This window comes from Colobus angolensis, unplaced genomic scaffold (assembly GCF_000951035.1).
Source record: "Colobus angolensis palliatus isolate OR3802 unplaced genomic scaffold, Cang.pa_1.0 Scaffold378, whole genome shotgun sequence".
Classification (NCBI taxonomy): Eukaryota; Metazoa; Chordata; class Mammalia; order Primates; family Cercopithecidae; genus Colobus; species Colobus angolensis.
Genome location: NW_012117132.1, coordinates 470,965 through 478,476, shown reverse-complemented (window position 1 = coordinate 478,476; position 7,512 = coordinate 470,965). Strand labels below are relative to the sequence as shown.

Sequence of the window (7,512 nt, the reverse complement as noted above, 5' to 3'; positions counted from 1 at the left end):
AAAAAATCGGTACAGGATAAAAGGGATGCCTTTGAGATAGAGTTTTAGTGACATCTCCAATTTCTGGTTACATGAGATCGGTTAAACTTCTGAAAAAAATCAAACAAATCCACAAACTTTCCCGATAAGAATCTAATCTCGTTAATTTTCCTTTTCATTTAATCAACAAATATCAGCCAGTCTGTATAAGCCCCCTGGAAGGTCTCTTAATTCAGTAGTAGTCTTACCTCAGGTATGCTCCATACATGAAGAACAATCCCATCATTACTCCATTTAAAATAAAGATTACACCAACATAAAAGCAAGCAGGATCTCCCAATCCTTTGAAAAGATACAGATAATCAGTGTTTAATGAATATATGACTCCAAAGCAATTGGGCATAATTATCTCAGTGCTTTGCAATCAAGAGCTCATGAATTTGCTGAAAGCATTTGCTTTCCAGATTGCTGCTGTGTTTTAATTCTTTACCCTTATAAGAGTTTGTGTGTGTGTGTGTGTGTATACAGACACATATATATGTGTGTGTGTATATATATGTGTGTATATATATACACATACACATATGTATGCTCACCCTTAATGAGGTATTATATAGTTACACTTACACTTTATACTTTTTATAATTGCATTTGTACTTTCCTCTAAGGAATTACTATTATACTGTAATGATTTGTTGGGGATTCACATTTATTTAGCTGATGCTGCTAGTGTTCAGTGTCTGGAACTGTCTGTAGAACCACTTAATGAATACAAAAGAAAAACCATTGCATTGTCTTTATCTTTTGCTAGGCTCTAGGAAGAGTTAAGATATGGTTTTGACTTCAGGATACAGCTTTAGTCTATACGAAATGATCCAGTCATTTGATCCATTATTATGTATAGCTAGAATCTTAGTATATTTCATATAGAAGATTACGCATGTGTGTGGCAATATGTACTTTACAATCATCCCACATTTTTCTAAGAACAAGTTTATGATATTAGCTGGTATAAAAATACTTTTCTTATGATTGAGAAAAGAGAACATAGGATATTCAATTTGTCTTTTTTTTTTTTTTTGAGACGGAGTCTTGCTGTGTCGCCCAGGCTGGAGTGCAGTGGCGCGATATCGGCTCACTGCAAGCTCCGCCTCCCGGGTTCACGCCATTCTCCCGCCTCAGCCTCCGAGTAGCTGGGACTACAGGCGCCCGCCACCACGCCCGGCTAGTTTTTTGTATTTTTAGTAGAGATGGGGTTTCACCATGTTAGCCAGGATGGTCTTGATCTCCTGACCTCGTGATCCACCCGCCTCGGCCTCCCAAAGTGCTGGGATTACAATTTGTCAAAGGTTATTTCACTTTAACTGGCTGGAGCCAAGGTCTGAAGGCTGGCCTTCTGATTCCCCCTGCCTCTCTGATCACTCCTTTCAGTCAGTTCCAGTAACTTCTCTTGTTTTATTTACCACTCTTTAATATTGGACCACCCTAGGCTCTGTCATATGTCCCCTTCATTTCTCCATCTGCATATTCTCCATAAAGAAATTCTTCCACATCCATGGCTCCAATGATCTATATATAGATGATTCCAACTCTACATTTAATCCAGAACTTTCTCCTTATTCTCATACCCAGATACCCACTTCATGTCCCCACTCTGAGGTGTCTTAAGTACTTCAAATTAATGCACACACAATGAAACATAACAATACAAACCTGCTGCTGTTCAAATGCTTCTTACCATTCAAAGGAGATCAGTTACTTAAGCTAGAAACCCAACTGTGTTTCACATGATTCTTCACTCACCTTCCCCTCTTTTACCAATTACCAAGTCTCATCCATTCTACTTCCAAAATCTCTCTCAAACCCAGGCATTTCCACATTATTCCTACCTGGCCTCCCTGAACCTACTTTTGTCCCTTTTCTAATATTCTTTCTATACCATTGACTAAATAATGTTTTAAAATGAAAATCTGTTAAAATTCTTCAATGGATAAAGTATAAAATCCTTCGCCAGTGCACGCCTTTCATGATCTGATCTTTCCTTATACTCCCAGCACCATTTCACATCATTTTTCTTCTCCATTGCTTCGAGGAATTCTAGCCTTCTTTCAGTTCTCTCTTGCTTCAGGATATTTGAATATGTTATTCCCTATTCTTAAAATACTTACCCTCTCTTACTCCTAATGTCGGGAACCTTATTTATAATATCCATCACAGTTGTAACTGCTAACAGCCCCCTTACAGCATAAACTCGATGAGGGTAAGGCTCCACGCCTAGCTGGTTCATCTCTGTGTCCCAAGTGCCAAACACAAACCTATCACTTACCGGGAATGTAACTAATACCATACTTTGGTGATCATTATCACCACTCAGACAAGGTCACACCTTCTAGCTGACTGAATCATTGCTAGGTCTCTCATTTTATGAGGCATTTTCTCCAATCCTTTACATCGTACACAAAAAAGTATAATTGCCCCTCAAACATCCTCATCAATTCTATTTTTACTGAGGGAATCAGTAAAAAATGTAAGGAAAATAGATTTAGTTTATATCCCAAGAGTTGAATGTTGTTACAAGTCTAAAAATTTGTTCATAAAATATAATAAGTCATGTTCATAAGAATTTGAAGAAATAAAGAAAAAACAACAGTGTTAGTGTTATGAAAAGAGATACGTGTGGCTCTGAACAAGAGTCTCAAGGGACAGCACCGTACTTGAATTGTAAAAGTGCTGAAATGCAAACATCTTAAATGGAAGTGACCACTATGTATCCTGGAAAGCTGTTAGATGATTCCAAAAGTGGTTCTTTGACAAAGAAACCAATGTAGAATATAAATAGGAAGAATTTTATTAATACTACTCATTGACTATGAGCATATATAAAAAAGTAGTATTTCTAAATCAATCTATTATTGCATTTCTGATTTTTAAATATGTATGAATAATTAAATTTACACATTAGCTATTACAAATAGATATTTGACTATTTAATCTATCCTCAAAATTTATATATTGAAGCTACCCCAAAAAACATCTCTCTGTATCTTCACATTCTGAAATAGAAGACTAACTTATAGTCAAGATTGCCTTACAATGGGATATGTTAATACTCAAATTCCAAACTTTGTACTCAAATTTGTAAGCACACAGGCTTCTCAGAAAACTACTTTAAAATGTAAAATACTCATTGAGGTGAGTCCGTTCTAATTTTTTTTTAAATCAACAATAGTATTTTACAATAATTCTTAAAAGTGAATCATATTATTATTAAATGTTTATGAATGTTTACAAATGACAGCATTTTTGGAAGAAACATGCCTTCACAGCTTTGAACTTCATTAAGAGGTTCTACTCTGGTGACATTCCAGAAGGTCTTAGTTTCTAGTCCAAATAAATTCATTATTCCCATGAATGTCCGATACCAGGAGACTATGATTACCTTTAAAAAGATAAAAACAAAGAGATAATGGAGGAAAATACATTCTCTTCAAAATAATCTTTCCAAAATACCATTTTGTGATGGTTGCCTTAGACATTATAAACTCTGACAAGTTTATTTAGATCATTTCACTTGGGAATCAGTCACTTCAAAATTATACATTATGCTTCTATATAGAAAAATGTTACATATGTGGTAACCAATTCTGTAATATAAATAATAGTAACTGTAAATCAATATAAAAATATATAATTAAAACATGGTGATTAATAGAAAAATACAAAGATTTATAGAAACATTTCATAATTCATTTCATTTAGATCCTTGAATTTATCTTTTCATGGAATATATAAAATATATTATAAAAACTGGAACAGAATGTGCCCATTACAATTTTAACCAAGTAGAAGATTTAATTGACCAGTTGTTTCCAATCTGCAAGCTATTTTTAAAAGTTCAAAGACAAAGGAAAAATAACACAAGAAAAAAATTTCCAACAGAATATTCCTGTCTCAGAGGTTTTTAAAAAATAACATTATACATTCTAGAAAACTACTGTGAGATCACTGGGGGGGAAAGTCAACAAATAAAGAATTGAAAAGAGAAAGCAAGCACCTCTTAGAGCTAACCATTTTTAATATTTTGGTGACTGGCCAGGTGCAGTGGCTCACACCTGTAATCCCAGCACTTTGGGAGGCCAAGGTGGGTAGATCACAAGGTCAGGAGTTCGAGATCAGCCTGGACAACATAGTGAAACTCCATCTCTACTAAAAATACAAAAATGAGCTGGGCATGGTGGCAGGCGCCTGTGCTGCCAGCTACTCAGGAGACTGAGGCAGGAGAATCACTTGAAATCGGAAGGCAGAGACTGCAGTGAGCCAAGATCACACCACTGCACTCCAGCCTGGGTGACAAGACCAAAACCCCACCTCAAAAAAAAAAAAAAAAAAAGGTAGTGATTATCTTTCCAGTCCTCCCCCTAGGCATTTAAAACATGAAATTAGAGTTACTCAATACTACCTAATGAGATCATATTATCAATGCTAATGTAATATACATCACTAAACATCATAAACATCTTTCCACATCTCGTAAGTATAGATTTATTATGCACCCTGATATAGTAGGAAAAACATAGCTTTGATGTCAGAATTGAACTCAAATTCTGACTCTACAAGTTATAGTTTCTATGGTCTCAAGAAATCCTTCAACAGCTGTCAATCACTTCATCTCTCAAATGAGTTTAATAATAACTATTCTACAAGAGAAGTGAGATAAGAGCTCACATATACAGTCATATATGTCCTAAGTATAGTGCTGGCACATAGTATGCAGTGAATGCTTTTATCATTTTAAAACATTCTGTTCTAAACTTACATTTTTATTTGTAAATGAGAAATTAATCTCCTGTGAACACAAAAAGTATCAACATAAAATCCAACGTTGTAGTACTACGTAGTGTTGGAGTAAATCTAGATCCTCTCAATTTTTTTATCTCTGTGATGTGAAAACACTGGGAACAAGTCCTGTTCTTCATAATGCTACCAAGTTTTAAAAACAACTAAACCACATTATAATTACTTTTGACATTTTTCATAAAGTCGAGAAGAAATTGAAAACTGTGCTTACTAATTATTAAATAAACATGTTGAATAAGTAAAAAAAAAAAGTTGTCACTGGGACCATACTGTTAGAAATTAATGAAACAAGAAATAGAGAACTTTACTATGTAATTAAAGATTCAAGTATAACCAAAAAATTAAAAATACCAATTATCAAACACTGAGAGAAATGGGGCTAGTGTAATAAGTTAAACCCTCATTTTATATATATACAGAGAAAGTCAACATTAACTGAAATTGAAGATACAGGAAATAGGTTTTTGCATTCAGGTTTTTGCATTTACATTAGAGTTATGAAGATAGCCATTAGAGTAAATAAAAACAGAAGAGTGCCTCCAAAGAGTAAGCAGGGATGCAGAGAAAGACAGTGCAGAAATTTGTGGCTTTAATCTTAGGCAGATCTATATTATCCAATTGTTACTATTACAAATTACATTAAAAACTTACAGAAATCAAAATCTGAGAAATTTTCCAAGTACCTGGAAATTAAGCAACACAATTTTATTTTATTTTGTTATTTGTGTGTGTGTTTGTGTGTTTCTAGAAGCTTTTTAAAAATTATTATTATTTTTAAGTTCCGGGGTACATGTGCAGGATGTGCAGGTTTGTTACATAGGTAAATGTGTGCCATGGTGGTTTGCTGCGCCTGTTGACCCATCATCTAAGTATTAAGCCCAGCATGCATTTGCTCTTTTCCCTGATGCTTTCCCCTGCCCTGCCTTTCCCCTGCAAGCCCCAGTGAGTGTTGTTCCCCTCCCTGTGTCCATAATAGCACAATTTTAAACTGCTGATGGACCAAAGAAGAAATCACACGAGAAATTAGAAAATAATTTGAACTGAATGAAAATGAAAATACTATATATAAATATTTAAGTAATACAAATGTTTGCTATTGGGAAGATGGAGTGGATGTACTTTTCCTGATTACTCCCTTGAAGTACAACTGAAAACCCTTTGAGTTATATACAAATCAAACATAAGAAGACTCTTAAAAGTAGAGAGAAGACAGACTTGAGACCGAAAGAACAACATGGTTATGAGTTCCATGGGCACTCCTTGTGCCTCATTTTCTCAGATTTGGAGTTAAAGAGGCTGGCAATCCAGAAACGCCAATGGCCGCTACTATGGTTTGAGTGTGTCCCATCCAAAATTCAGGTGTTGAAACTTAATGGCCAATGTGATAGTATTAAGAGATGGGACCTGTAAGAGGTAATGGACACCTCTTACAGGTCTGTCATGTGAGGACACAGGGTTCCTCTCCTTCAGAAGATGCAACATCAAGGCACCATCTTGGAAGCGGAGAGCAGCCTTCACCAGACACCAAATCTGCTGGCACCTTGATCTTGGACTTCCTTTGACTCCAGAATTCTTAGACTGCACAGTTGTGAGATATAAATTTCTATTCTTCATAAATTACCTAGTCTCAGATACTTTGTTCAAACAGCACAAAACAGACTGAGACAAATACACAAAAAGTACCAAAAAAGTCCAAAGACCAGAAAAGGGGAAGCCTAGAAATACAGAAAACCTTTAGATGACAATCTCTCTGCTCCAACTAATTGCTACAGGAAAAAAAAAAAAAAAAAAAATGTGGTTCCACCCATACCATATAAACAAAGGTCAAATGGGAAAGCTAGACTTCCACCTTCCCTGGGCATTTTTTTTTTTTTTTTAAGATGGAGTCTCGCTCTTTTCACTCAGGCTGGAGTGCAATGGTGCGATCTCAGCTCATTGCATCCTCTTCCTCCCGGGTTCAAGCCGATTCTCCTGCCTCAGCCTCCCAAGTAGCTGGGATTACAAGTGCCCACCACCACGCCTGGCTAATGTTTGTATCTTTAGTAGAGACAGGGTTTCACCGTGTTGGCCAGGTTGGTCTGAAACTCCTGACCTCAGGTGATCCTGAAAGCAACAAGATGTTGCCTTCCCCCCTTTCCCCTTCCTTTGCTTGAGTGATGCCAGAGGTATCCAGTTAAAATAGCAGGTTTAAATAAAACCCAGTCTCATAATACTCAAAATGTCTAGGTTTCAAGTGAAAATCACTCATCAAGAACCAGAAAGGTCTCAAACTGAATGAGAAAATAAATGGATTCCAATACTGAAATGAAAGAAATATTAGCATTATCAAGGATTTTAAAGCAACAATAATAAATATACTCTAATGAGCATGCTTAAAACAAATGGAAAAATTGAAAAGCTTACCAGAGAAATAGAAAATCTCACAAAAAAAACAGAAATCAATACTAAGAACATCTCTCAAAACCACACAATTACATGGAAATTAAACAACCTGTTCCTGAATGACTTTTTGAGTCAACAAAGTAATTAAGGTGGAAATCAAGAAATTCTTTGAAACTAATGAAAATAAAGATACAACATACCAGGATTGCTGGAATACAGCTAAAGCAGTGTTAAGAGGAAAGTTTACAGAGCTGAATGCCGACTTCAAAAAGTTAGAAAGATCTCAAATTAACA

General features: G+C 35.5%; 1 long non-coding RNA gene across 1 annotated transcript; it reads right to left on the bottom strand.

Annotated features, from left to right (window-relative positions):
- Nucleotides 1-2,457: 2,457 nt before the first annotated feature.
- On the bottom strand, nt 2,458-4,833 carry LOC105520297. Its single transcript, XR_001003106.1, has 2 exons — nt 4,796-4,833; nt 2,458-3,418 (listed from the first exon to the last, which is right to left on the bottom strand). It is a non-coding gene; the product is annotated as an uncharacterized LOC105520297 (long non-coding RNA).
- Between the last annotated feature and the right edge of the window lie 2,679 nt (nt 4,834-7,512).